Below are 14,143 nucleotides of genomic sequence, written 5' to 3' on the forward strand. Positions count from 1 at the left end.
AGATTCGCAGCCGCTCGGATAGGGACTACTCTCCATCCAAGCCGCTTGCGAAGGCCCGCCGTACGGCTGAGACAGCATCCACCTCAGCAGGTCATCCATGAGGATCAGCTCATGGAATGTTCAGGGCCTTGGCGGAGCACATTTTATACGCTATCGTGGTTGCTTGAGGCAGGAGCTTCAGAGATGCCTGGTTGGTGGCAGCATTGATATTTTGATGATGCAGGAGCACCACTTGGGTGAGAGCAGGATCCGGAGATATGGTTCGGTGATGCCTGGTAGATGGGACACCTTTTGGTCTGCAGGGTTTGGTCCTTTGGGTGGACAGGGAGGAGTATGCATGGTCATTGCATATGTATGGCGGCAGGCCATTGTGGATCGAGGGATCATTGTGCCTGGTAGAGCACAGTATGTCATTCTGAGGATGCATGATGAGCTATTGGGCGTGCTCAACGTCTATGCGCCCAACCATGCTAGTGCCAGAGCAGAGTTCTGGACCCAGGTTACGGAAGCATTGCCAGAGGCCGCACATTGGTGTGTTGGGGGAGTGTCAAATCCCCACGGATCTTCCCTCGTGATCGATCTTGGTTCGAAACTCGAATCCTGCAAACAAACGAACAACAAACAAGCAAGGGGGTGCAGGCCTGACTCACCTCCCAACCATGACAGCCGTGGGCGAGCCCACAGTCTTGGCTGTCCCCACCGAGCCACGAGCTGGGCTAACTAGGTTGACGTACCGACCAATCTCCTCCTCGCGACGTCCCATACCGCCATGAAGCTGCCCTCGTGGGCCTCGAGACTGCTGCCGGCCTCGGCTGCATAAAGCAGGTGCACGTCTGCACTAGATCCAGGCTCCAAGACCATAGAGCTCTCACAAACTCGCGAGACTCTCTATATCGCAATAACTAACCTTGGCCACCCTTTTATAGGCTCTTGGCCGGTCATCGGGCGTCCACACTTGGCCGCCCGCCCGTCCATACTTGGGTGCCCGCCCGTTAGTATATCCCTAACTCAGCTCGTCAATCAGCCTGCCTAGTTCCAAGCTTCCCCAAGCCTCGACACTAGTCTTGCATGCGTATAGCACACGGTAGATACCCACTGTGCACATGACATACTCTCCTTCCTCTAAGAGCTCACTCCTGAGCTCACTAAAAAGCCAGGGTAATCTCTCTGAAGAGAAGTCAATGTCTCCCATGTAGCGTCCTCCTCAACACGATCCTTCCACTTGATCTTGTATTCCGTGATAAGCGTATGACGCAATCTTCGTTCACGAAAGCCAAGAATCTTTTCAGGTTCGTGCGGAACAAATGTCATGTCCTGGACATCTATAATTTCTTGAGGAGTAACTAACTGATCTGCTCCACCCAATACTTCCTTAAGTCTACTGACATGAAATACAGGATGAACTTTCACATGAGAAGGCAAATCCAATTCATATGCAACTGAACCAATCCGTCGTGTAACACGAAATGGTCCACAGTATCTAGGGGATAATTTCGGAGATCTATCTGTCTGTAAAGTCTCGGAATCTTTCGGAACTCGCAAATACACCATTGTTCCTTCAGAGAACTCTCTAGGTGAACGATGTCTATTAGAATAAAACCTGTCGCGGTCTTGAGCACTTCTAATAGATTCCTTTGCAACTTGTAACATTTCCTGCATATCTTGCAAAAAATTACGTGCTGCATCATGCTGAAGTTCTGAGAATCCTACTGTAACAGGTGATCTTGGTTGAAAACCATACATAAGCATGAAAGGACTAAACCCTGTACTCGTATGCTTAGTACTGTTATATGCAAATTCTAACATAGGAAGATAATCCTCCCATGAACTTTGTCTTTTGGATACATATGCTCGAAGCATATCCTCCAAAATCTGATTCACTCTTTCAGTCTAGCCATCAGATTGAGGATGATCTGGCCATCAGATTGAGAATGATCTGAGGAACTCAAATTCACAGTTGTTTCCAACTTCTCGAAAACAAGTTTCCAAAAGTCACTCGTAAACTTAGAGTCCCTGTCACTGACTATGTCCTGCGGTAACCCGTACAGTCTAAACAATTGCTCGATAAACTGCCGAGCTAATTGCGTAGCTGTAGTAGTCTTCCGGGTCGGTAAAAATCTAGCCATCTTTGTCAAGCGATCTACCACAACCCAAATAGAATCGTGGCCTTGATGTGTTCTTGGCAATCCGGTAATAAAATCCATGGAAATACTTTCCCACTTATTACCTGGGATTTGCAAAGGATGCAACAACCCAGCCTGTCTAAAGCGTGAGAAGGGGCGTCGTGACATTCCCTCAGAATCTTGGATCTAATGTCCGGGATCTGTGGTACACAAATTTTGTCATTACGGAATAGTAAACCATTCCGAATCATCCACTGACCTCCTGCAGCCTGAATAGTAGACTGCGCAGTCACCGAGTCTTGGTCAATCAATGAGCTCCCGTCCTGGATCTTCTGCCAAAATGGACCAAAATAACTATCAGTCCTGCAAAGCCCTCTCAATGACTGAAATAAGTCAGTAGAAATCTCGGTGAACGACAAAGTATTCACCTCTCTAATCCGACTAAGCGCATCTGCAATATTATTCATGGACCCTTTCCGATAACGGATCTCAAAATCAAAATCTTGCATTAACTCTGCCCAACGAGCTTTCCTGCCTCTCAAATCATCCGCATCACACACATACTTGATTGACTGATGATCAGTCAATACCACAAACTTGGAGCCATATAAATAATGTCTCCAAACCTTGAGAGCATGAATCACAGCATAAAGCTCCTTCTCAAGGGTTGGCCAACGAGATTGAGTGTCGTCTAGCTTTTTGCTTTCAAAAGCAACCGGTCTACCATCTTGAAATAAAGCAGCCCCGATAGCATAGTCACTGGCATCAGTTTCAAGAACATAAGGCCGACTAGGATCAGGCAATGCTAAGATAGGTGCTTCCTTGACTTTATCTTTCAAAAGTCTGAAGGCCATATCCAAATCGTTATTCCAAGTGATAGGCTGATTGGACTTACGTCCATGACCTTTCAATAAGTCGGTCATCGGTAGTGTGAGCTGAGAGTACTCCCGTACAGATTTCCTAAGAAAAACAACAAAACCGAGAAAAGAACGAAGTTGTTTCACTGTTCGCGGTATAGGCCAGTCCAAAACCTTCTGAACTCGGTCATAGTCAATGCTCAATCCATCTCTAGTGATCTTGTGTCCCTAAATGATGTCGGTCATAAAGAACTCACATTTACTCAACTTAGCATATAGTCGATTCTGTCTTAAAATAGATAAGACAATCATGAGGTGTCTGACATGATCCTCAAGAGTACGGCTATATATCAAAATATCATCCAGGAACACCACCACAAATTTCCCCAAATGTTCACGAAAAAGATCGTTCATCATTTGCTGGAAAGTGGCTGGAGAATTGGTTAACCCAAAAGGTAATACGAGAAACTCGTAATGGCCATACCTAGTCCGAAAGGCGGTTCTTTCAACATGCCTTTCATGAATACGTATCTGGTGATAGCCAGTACGTAAATCTATCTTCGTGAAATATTTCGCTCCTGCTAACCGGTCAATTAGGTCATCTGATCTAGGGAGAGGATAACGGTTCTTAATTGTCAACTTGTTCAATCTTTTGTAATCTATACACATTCTCCAAGTATTGTCCTTCTTTCTCCTAAGCAACACAGGTGCACCCCAAGGTGATTTACTTGGACGGATCTGGCCCATCCTCAAATAATCTGCGAGTTGTTTAGCCAACTCATCTTCCTCAGCTTGGCTCATCCTATAAGGTGGAATACTCACAGAATGAGCACCAGGGATCAAGTCAATACGATGATCTACTGCCCGTTCAGGTGGTAAACCCGATGGCAATTCCTTAGGAAATACATCTTGAAACGAATCAAGTATCTTCTGTAATTCTTTGCTTTCAAACACACTTAATTCATTCACATCCATGGAAGGGATGAGAAAAGAAGAAAGTGGAATCAAGACACAATGGAAAGCGGTGTACAAAGAAGAATTCATTATATTTCCAAAATCGATTGTATTTACAAGAGGTCCCTGAGAGGGATGGATACAATCACCTAAAATACTATACTTGGTGTCCCTATACTGAAAAGAAAAAATATGACTAGACCAATCTATCTAGACATCAAGAGTCTTAAACCACTCAATCCCTAATAACAAGTCTACATTTTCCAGATGCATAACATAGCATTCCAGAGTATCTTTGTAGTCCTGAATCTGGATTGGAAGCATCTCCACCTTGCGATCCCAAACTTGTCTGCCCGCAGGTAGACGTACCTCATAAGTATGGTCGCTGAGTGTCATATCAAGACTCAATTTCTGCACAAGTTTGTAGTTAACAAAGTTATGCGAATTGCCAGGGTCTAAAAGAATGTGAATTTTATGGCCATTCACTTCTCCATAAACTCAGAGAAGATCATGCATGCCAAATACTTTAGAATTGAACAGACAATCAGAACAAGTACTAGGGCGAGAAAGTACAATAATTGACGTACCTGTCAAAGACAACTGGTTAGCTGTCTTTGGCTTGGGTCCTGTGTTTGACTTGGTACCCTTTTTCTTCGGGCACTCATTACGCATGTGTCCTTTTTCTTCGCAGATAAAACAACGTCCTTCCTTCTTAAGCTTCAAAGCCCTAAGGAGTCGTTTCTTCTTCGCTGGTGTCGAACTTGTATTCTTCGAAGGTTGGTCCGAAGACTTGCCTTCAGTCGTGTTAGCCATAGGTGCGGAGAACTTTCTTTTTTGCTTGTTCCCCTGCTCGGTAACGGGTTTTGACTTGGAAGAGACCATCGTATCATCATAGATACGAGCTGAATGAATGGCCTCGTCCAAAGTTTTGCATTTGTTATTTTTAACCTGTAATCGGTACGAGTCGGGTAAACCAGCTACGAAAAATCCCAAAAGGGTAGTGGGATCCATCTTTGTAGCTTTCATCTGCAAGTCACGAAACTTCTGGAGGTAGACCTCATAAGTGAGGTGCTGCGAGGTCATGGTCAAAGCTGAAAACCAGGCAACAACATCGTAGTCATCCTCTTTCTTGAGGAATTCTTTCTTAAAAATATCTTCAGATTGTGCCCAAGTCATTGGCTTAGGGTTCAGTTCCTTCCACCAAAGCAAAGCTTTGCCCAACAGGAAACCTGCTGCTAATTGGATCTTCTTTCCATCATCATATGGATGAAACTGAAAGTGAACTTGCCACTTGTGTAGCCAAGTGTCCACGATCTCCTTGGTTCTCTGCTTTTGCTCGCCCCCGAACGGTTCCAGAGTAATATTGGGGCCTAAAGCTGAAGCCAAGGTATCCATTCCCGAGAAAGTAGAGAGGGTAGTGGTCAATACAGCGATGGAGTTCTGCAAAGCCTGCATCTGGGCTGCGATTTGTGCCTGAAGTTCCGTCGAAGAAGCTTCGAGAGCTACTTTGAACTCTTGGAAATCTGATTTTGACACAAACTCGTCAAAAAGTGGCATCGGTTCCTTCCGTAGCCGGCAAGCCTTCGCGTTCCACGAGGGGCTCCAACTCTGATTCTTGGGTCGACATCGTGAAGAGGGTACGTGGAGAGAAAATTCGATGTGTGGCAAGAAGCCCACGTGAGGGGGTTTATAAAGGTTTCCCAAAAGCCAAAAAAAAAACTCGAAAAGCTAGGCTTAGCTTTTGCTTTAGCTTTTGTGTTTTTTTTTTTCGTGAATATATATATATATATATACATGGATATATATATTCTAAAGTCTTAAAAAAATAAAAACCTTGGAAACCTTAGAGAGGAGAGAACTTGTAAACTTTTTTTTTTTTTAATTTAAACTCAAAAAAACGAAAGCTAAAAAAAACGTAGCTTTTCTTGTTTTTTTTTCCTCCCCTGGATTCGCCCGTCGGTCCTCTGTATGCGCATGCTTTTCCTCTCGGCGCTGACGTCTGTCTGCTGACGGCGAGTACTGGCGGCGTGACCCTGCCTGCCGACGGCTGCTGCCGGTAGCTGCGCTTCACGCCAGCCTGCGCCTACCACCGCCCAAGTATGCTTGGCCACGTGGCCTGGACGCCAACCTGTTGTGAGTGGCCTAGGCGCCTGCTGTGCGTGGCGTGGCCTGTCCGGGACACCTGCGCTAGGCTGCGCAGGCCTGGCTGCTTGGCCGCCTGGTCATGCAGGCCTGGCCGCCTGCTTCTTTGCCAGCGTACAAGTCAGCCTGCGCACAAGCGCCTGGATACGTGCGCCAGAGCATAATAACAACCTGCAAGCGACTGCATAAAAATACCCGCCACAGCCGTCAATAGACAACGCCAACCCTTGCCAGCGAACAAACGCTCTCCTTTACTCTCTCTCTCTCTCTCTCGTTCAACGAAAAGAAACGAAAAGCATCATGCTTTTTTTTTCCTGTTTTTCTGTTTTCTCTCATGCGACTGCACAACATCTTTCCTCTTCTTTGCAAAAGCATTCAACCCTACTTACACTACCATCTCCCATCAACATGGGGTTCTTTGATGAAGAAAAAACACATACCAAATCTGAAAACTGCAGTATGCACAGAAAAACAGCAAGTTTTTAACACATACCGTTCTTCGACCTCTTCTTCTCTACCTACCGACTTGCTCGTTCACGAGGTATGCTCTGATACCACTGTCAAATCCCCACGGATCTTCCCTCGTGATCGATCTTGGTTCGAAACTCGAATCCTGCAAACAAACGAACAACAAACAAGCAAGGGGGTGCAGGCCTGACTCACCTCCCAACCATGACAGCCGTGGGCGAGCCCACAGTCTTGGCTGTCCCCACCGAGCCACGAGCTGGGCTAACTAGGTTGACGTACCGACCAATCTCCTCCTCGCGACGTCCCATACCGCCACGAAGCTGCCCTCGCGGGCCTCGAGACTGCTGATGCTGGCCTCGGCTGCATAAAGCAGGTGCACGTCTGCACTAGATCCAGGCTCCAAGACCATAGAGCTCTCACAAACTCGCGAGACTATATCGCAATAACTAACCTTGGCCACCCTTTTATAGGCTCTTGGCCGGTCATTGGGCGTCCACACTTGGCCGCCCGCCCGTCCATACTTGGGTGCCCGCCCGTTAGTATATCCCTAACTCAGCTCGTCAATCAGCCTGCCTAGTTCCAAGCTTCCCCAAGCCTCGACACTAGTCTTGCATGCGTATAGCACACGGTAGATACCCACTGTGCACATGACAGGGAGACTTCAACATGCTTGAAGACCCGGCAGATAGGGTGGGAGGCAGTCATGTTACAGTGCACGGCACGGAGCTTGCAGCTTGGGACCGGTTTTGCATGTCACTGAGGATCACTGATGCATCATGGGGCCTTCTCCCACTCTCAGGACAGTCTTAGTTTCTCTCGGTCGGATCGCCTGGCAGGGAGGGACTAATCTATCACGGATTGATCGCTTTTATGTGGGCGACTAGTTAGGGGAGCGAGGGGGCTCCGTCGGCATTCTCGCTGGCACCTCATTTTCAGATCATGCGCCAGTTATCTTGACATTGGAGGAGAGGACACGGGAGCCCAGCTTGCAGTTGAGGATCCCAGAGAGGGTACTTACAGATCCTAGTCTCGCTGAGGACATTGAGAGGATCTGGCATGATAGTCAGTGCTCTGACCAGGATGCAGCAGGCCAGTGTGTATCGAGCTTAGCTCTTTTCTGCACGCTGCAGCTTTGACACGGCTGGGAGAGAGATTCACGAGCGGGAGCATCGGCTGAGACGCAGCCTTGCTTCGCTTCAGCGCCTTCAGGAGCAGCAGCCTGCATGTGAGTGGGTGGCGTCCCAGCTTAGCCAGGCACGCCAGGAGGTTAGAGAGGCAGAGGAGCAGAGACATGAGTTTTACTATCGTCGTCAGGCCTCTCAGTGGACGCAGCTTGGTGATAGAGTGACTGGGGAGTTCTTTGAGATTACTGGACCCCGCCATGCTCGAGCAGGAGTTTGTCAGCTTGGGAGGCCGGATGGATCGGTAGCTATTGAGCCTGGAGAGATCAGAGCCATTGCCACTGGATTCTATAGAGACCTGCTTTCAGCGGAGCCAGCCACTGAGGATCGGGATGCTTGCAGACAGACTGTGTGGGCCCATGTGCAGAGGAGGGTCACAGATCGTATGCGTACAGTTCTTGGTGCGCCTCTTTCAGAGATTGAGCTTGCTAAGGCCTTGAGGGTCCTCCCGCGACATAGTTGCCCAGGGGAGGACGGACTAACGCCTGCCTTTTTTATGCGCTATTGGGACCTTTTGGGGCCAAGCCTCCGCAGGGGCTTTCAGTATGTTGTGGACACTGGGGTGATGCCACAGAGCTTTTCAGAGGGCTTGATCTTTCTTATCCCCAAGGGGGAGGGAGTATCAGATGATAGTCGGCATTGGAGACCTATTACGATCCTCAATACTGTTTACAAGGTCTTAGCAAAGGCCTTGAGTTTGAGGATCCAGCCCTTCCTGGGGGAGTTGATTCATGCTACCCAGACAGGATTTGTCAAGGAGCGCAGTATCCTTGACAACATCTTCACTTTCTGGGAGGCGACGGCTCGAGCTAGATTTCTTGGTGAGGACTTGGTCGTGATGCTTCTCGATTTTGAGAAGGCATACGATAGAGTCGATTGGGGTTTCTTAGAGGGCACTATGCTTCGCCTGGGCTTTGAGCCAGGTTGGATTAGAGGGGTGGCGGCTCTGTGTTCCACAGCTCGTAGCCAGGTGTTGATTGCAGGAGGACGGGGGCCGAGTTTTGAGCTGACCAGATCAGTCCGTCAGGGGTGTCCCCTCGCCCCTTTTCTTTTTCTCTTCTTTGCGGAGGCTATGAGCATGTATTTGACGGCAGAGGAGGTTGGTTTGAGAGGACTCTAGCTCCCAGTCCGCACGGGCTTATTTTTTGCATGGCCAAGAGGCCAATCTTCCTTGGGCATAGCAGTCGCTCCAGGTTTTTAGTGCAGCTTCGGGAGCATTGATCAATCGGCGCAAGACAGTGGCCTTTTGGATCAGCAGTGCTCCCACTCCGGCATGGAGCCCGGACCCCGGTTTTAGATGGATTCCTCCTGGCACAGCAGTGCGGTATTTGGGATGCCAGATTGGACTAGATTTGTCACCTGTGCAGCAGATTGCTCCGCTTCTTTTGAGCATTCGGAAGAAGCTTTTGTCAGAATATGCAGCGGAAATGACAACCAAACTTGGGTAGACAAGAGCATGTAGACTGCAGAAAATAATCAGCACAAGAAACACAGAGAGATAGGTGTGTAAACTCTTCTCTATACACAAGATCCCGAAAAACTGAATGAGAAAGTGGTGGGGGCTGAGGGGCAATATATACATCTCCATGTGAGCAGTCGGCCAGCTACAGATGGTGCCCACGACTGAGAAAATACCCCACGACTGAGAAAATATCAGTCGGCCAGCAGCCTGATGCCCACGACTAGTCAAGAGCAGTCGGCCAGCAGCCCAGATGCACACGCCTGAAGAAAGTCCAGTCGGCCAGCATTGGGGTGCTCCTGGCATCACCTGGCAGCCCTCCAACAACTAGGAAAAAATGGGAAAAATAGGGAAAAAATACGGGGAGTGTGGAAAAATGATATACGGGCGGGCACACCCACAACAGAGGCCCTGGTGTATACAAATAGACAGGAGATGACTTCTAACACCCCCTCTCAGCTCCTGGCTGTGAAACCAACCCCAAGGAGCTGGAGTGCCGCCTGAGCGTAGCCTGAGGTAGAGACTTCGTGAAGAGGTCCGCCGCATTGTCCTCCATCGAACAATAAAGTAGCAAGATGTCACCCGCCAAGATCTTCTCACGAACAAAGTGATACTGTATCTCTATATGCTTGGTCCGGGCATGGAAAACCGGGTTCCGAGCAATAGCTATACAACTCTGGTTATCACACTGGATGACTGTGGGCTCCCTCTGTGGAAACCCCATCTCGCCTAGCAGCCTCCGCAGCCATACAACCTCACAAGCAGCACCACAAGCAGCCCGATACTCTGCCTCTGTTATTCTGTACGGAAGGCTGTCTTGGGGATGTCCCCCTCAACAATCCTAACCTAGTGGTACCCACTCTTCAAATCCAATTTCAAGAACACCTTGGCCCCATTCAGCCTCTCGAGAATGTAATCTATTCGAGGCATCGAGAATTTTCTCTTGATAGTCAGCTTATTGAGTGCATGATAATCAACACACAATCCAGAAGAATCATCTTTTTTCCTGACGAAGAGGAAAGTATGGAAACTTGCTCGAGGGATCTAAGCCTCGAAGGAGGTCTATCATGTGGTCCTCCGGTCTAGACGGGAGGATCTTAGGAGGGAGATTGTCCAGAAGAAAAATCTTCTGAAACTCATCATGGAGAGCCTAATACTTCTCAAAAGCACTGGCCACCACCACCTGGGCAGTATGGATATAAATCATTGCACATTGTGCACCTTTCCGTATTTCTCATTTAGCCTACAAGTGGCTTATGAGAGGAAAGTTTGGGATCCCTGGCTCACATTTAATGGTCACTGGGGCTTTGGACACATTCCGGGTAATCCGTAAAGTATGCCTGTCCCAATCAATGTCTGCCTAGAACTTGTGAAACCATTGAATTCCCAAAATTATGCTTACTCCTACAAGAGGGACAACCATAAAGTCTCCCACAAACTCTTATGTCCTGAATCACTAGCTTAGCACCTTGAGCCTCAAACTTGATGCTCGTTGTCATGCCTGTGCTAAATCCCTCAACCTTCTTGTCTACCGAAGTCAGCAAGAACCGGGCTCGCCGAGCGGCCTGTTCCGTGTCCACATCCTCCGTGCTGCCACTGTCAAACAAGACAACAACTATCTGGCCACCTATGTAGCCAAAGGTCTTGAGCGGTTCGTTGCGCTCATACTCCTAGTCTTGGGTGCTCTTCTTCTTATCTTCGAGCTCTCCTAGCTAACGATTGCACCAACCGAAGAACTAAGGGCGGTCTGTGTGGGATGGGCTCACCACGGAAACCGTGGAGGTTGGGGTGGTAGTCTACGGAGTGATAGTCTTCTTGAAAAATCCTTAGAAGTGTGTCCTTTTGTGTGACAAAAGAAACACCTACCCTCCTTGTACTGAGCTGTCTCTTCTACACTCAGTTTCCCATCGGTCTTGCCTGCCTGAGCTTTTGGTATGGAGTCAGCTTGGGTGCATTTTAGTCGAATTCTTGGAGCCAGAGGTTCCCATGCTCTATCTTGGGGAAGACCCCATCTCGTTCCGGCCCCCTTTTCCCCCGAAGTGGATGCCTTGGGAGTGAAAGGCTAGGAAGTCTTGGACTTTCCACCATTGTGCTTCATTTCAGCACTCTGTGCAAGCTAGAGTACATCTTCAAAGGAGGCTAACCGAAACATTCGCACTTCCCACTAGATTTGCGTGTCAAGGCCATAAAGGAACTGCCCTTTCTTGTCCTTGTCAAAAATGCCTAATTACAAACATAAGTTTGAAATTTTATTGGCAAACTGTAGGACTAGTTGCGCGTTTTGACATGCTCTCCTGAACTCGTATTCGAGTCGCTCAAGATAATGGGGCGGTAGAAACCGCCACTTAAGATCCAAGACAAACTCACCCCAGACATAAGCTGTCATACCTAATCTGGTGTGGACATGAGCCCACTGGATCCACCATGGAATGGCCTCACCTTCTAAATACCAACTAGCCAAGATCACTCTGTCAATATCATTTTTTCTTACAATAGCAAAATAAGCTTCAAATTGATGCAACCAGGAATAAAGGGTCGTGGGGTCGAGTTTACCATGATACTTACTGAAGTACATCCTCTCAGGAGGATGACTCTCGCTCTTGCATTTAACACCGCAAGAAATCTTGTGTGTTCCATGTGGCGCCTGGCGTCTTCTTGTGAAGCAACACAGGATGTTGCCGCACGGTCTTCTTCCCTCAATCGAATCTCCAATGTTTGCATCTGCAACTCGAGTGTTGACCTCAGTTGCAGTAGTAACCCCTCGGAGGGGTTATCCGGTAGAGGATCTGCTATCGGGATGTGGGAAAGAGAAGGAGAGAGAGAAGTAGACGGAGAAAAAGAGGCTGAAAGACGGGTCCTTTCTTCTAGGGCCAAGATATGCGTCTTCTGCTCTTCCAACTTGGTGCTCTGGTCTGTGATTGCTCGCATCATCGTCTAGAACATGTCATGCACACTCATGTCTGCCGCCCTTGAAGGATTGCCTGGTGCTCCTTGTTCCAAAGTTCTTTGTTCTCTCTCTTCATCAAAGCTCGCCATAGTGGAAATATGCACTTCCTTTCTAGAACACAATAAAACTATCCACTATGCGTGGTGTGGGAGAATTTCCAGAGGCTAAAAACCGTCCTTCCTTCTTGGGGCAAGAATCACACTGAAAGGGGTGGTCCTCTGGAGTCTAGAAACCAACCACAAGCGGAAAAAAAAAACTTTCTTTTTTGGGGGTTTTTGGCTAAATCTTCATACTTAAAGAAGGCTCTGATAACAATGTAACATGCAGAAGCTTGGTGGATAGAATCGGTAACTTCAACAGACATGATTCATCAATCCTTCGCAACAAAGATAACGCACAACATAGAGAGAGAGATGTGCAGAAATAGAGAGAGAGAGTCGGACACAATATTGGGTCCTGAATACCCACTGTAGGGCCCCCACCACGAATGGTGTATTTGCTTTATTAGAATGATGTATACAGTATTGGGTCTCGAATACCCTCTGTAGGGCCCCCACCACTGAAAGGGGTGGTCCTCCGGAGTCTAGAAACCAACCACAAGCGAAAAAAAAAAGCCTTTCTTTTTTTTGGTTTTTTGGCTGAATCTTCATACTTGAAGAAGGCTCTGATACCAATGTAACATGCAAAAGCTTGGTGGATAGAATCGGTAACTTCAATGGACAAAATTCATCAATCTTTTACGACAAAGATAATGCACAACATAGAGAGAGATGTGCAGAAATAGAGAGAGAGAGAGAGAGAGAGAGAGAGAGAGAGGGGGAGTCGAACACAGTATTGGATCCCGAATACCCTCTATAGGGCCCCCACCACGAATGGTGTATTTACTTTATTAGAATGATGTACAATAACACAAATATCTAGATCTAATGATCTGTTCTTGACCTGCACTCTTCACCTTGGCTGTAGCACTCCCCTTGGCTGTCCTTGCCCTTGGAATATAGCAACCCTTTGTGAATTATGAGATGCTTGACTGAATTTATGCCTAAGCTATTTATAGGTCCTAGTGATGCTGGTCAGCTGGCTCAAACAGGGCTCAGCCTGTAGGAAACTACCCCACGACTTGCATTTTACCCCTTTTTGGGCAGCGCTTTTCACACCTGATCCTGGCCATGAAATGGCCGCCTTCTGCTGTGTCCACGCTGCGCATGGCTGCTGGGCAGCCAATATGCCCTGGCTGCCTGGCTAGGCTGGTCGGCTGGCTGACAGCCTGCCAAGCCCGCCCTTGGGCTGGCCAACTGGGGCCACAGCCATTCCTTGGCTGGTGGCCACTAGCCAAGGGCCTCTTGGCCCGCAAGGGGTAACCCCTTGACAAGAAAGAGGTATTAGCCCTTTTTTGGGGTAGCCTAAAGGGATTCCCCTTCTTCTACATGCATCTATCTGGATGGTTGGTATCTGGTTGCAAACCAAACACATGGAACACCTAACATCATTCCAAAGGGGGACTCACAGTACGGACTGGCATTGCTTCATGTGCAGGACAATGCACACCTAACCAAGACCCATGTACGGGACTCGTACACCTGAACTTGGACTCTTAGAGTGGAACCCTGGCTGACTCGTCCCGGACTCGGGCTCACATGGACCACTTTTCACTCCAGGTCCTACACCTGGAGTACAGATATGTCCTCGTGGCATCCAAGTGCGGGATGCACGTGACATGTGGCCTGGTGGTATGGGACACCAAGTCTTCCGACGGGAGAGCTTCTCCAAGGATGTAGCTATGGCCTCCAAGTTGGGGGTGAGCCCCGAGGACTCTATGGCTGGGAGGGAGCCCCAAGCCTCACTCCTACGTGGTTCCATATCGGCGGATAATTCCACGGCTTGGTCATAGGGGACCTTACATGTACTGCTTGCTTTGTCACTGGCATGTGTTGTTTGCCTTGACAAAGCATGAGCACATCAACCACTTTGCTAACACTTAAATGGGTCACTTACAGGCACCCTCCAATAGC

General features: G+C 48.2%; 1 protein-coding gene across 2 annotated transcripts in view; it reads right to left on the minus strand.

The window, feature by feature from the left end:
• The window catches only part of LOC147620771 (uncharacterized), a 67,772-nt gene that overhangs the window by 41,031 nt on the left and 12,598 nt on the right, over positions 1-14,143 (minus strand). The window lies entirely within an intron of this gene.

This window comes from Cibotium barometz, chromosome 31, assembly GCF_041138505.1.
Source record: "Cibotium barometz isolate CiBa-2024 chromosome 31, ASM4113850v1, whole genome shotgun sequence".
In the NCBI taxonomy this organism is placed as follows: domain Eukaryota; kingdom Viridiplantae; phylum Streptophyta; class Polypodiopsida; order Cyatheales; family Cibotiaceae; genus Cibotium; species Cibotium barometz.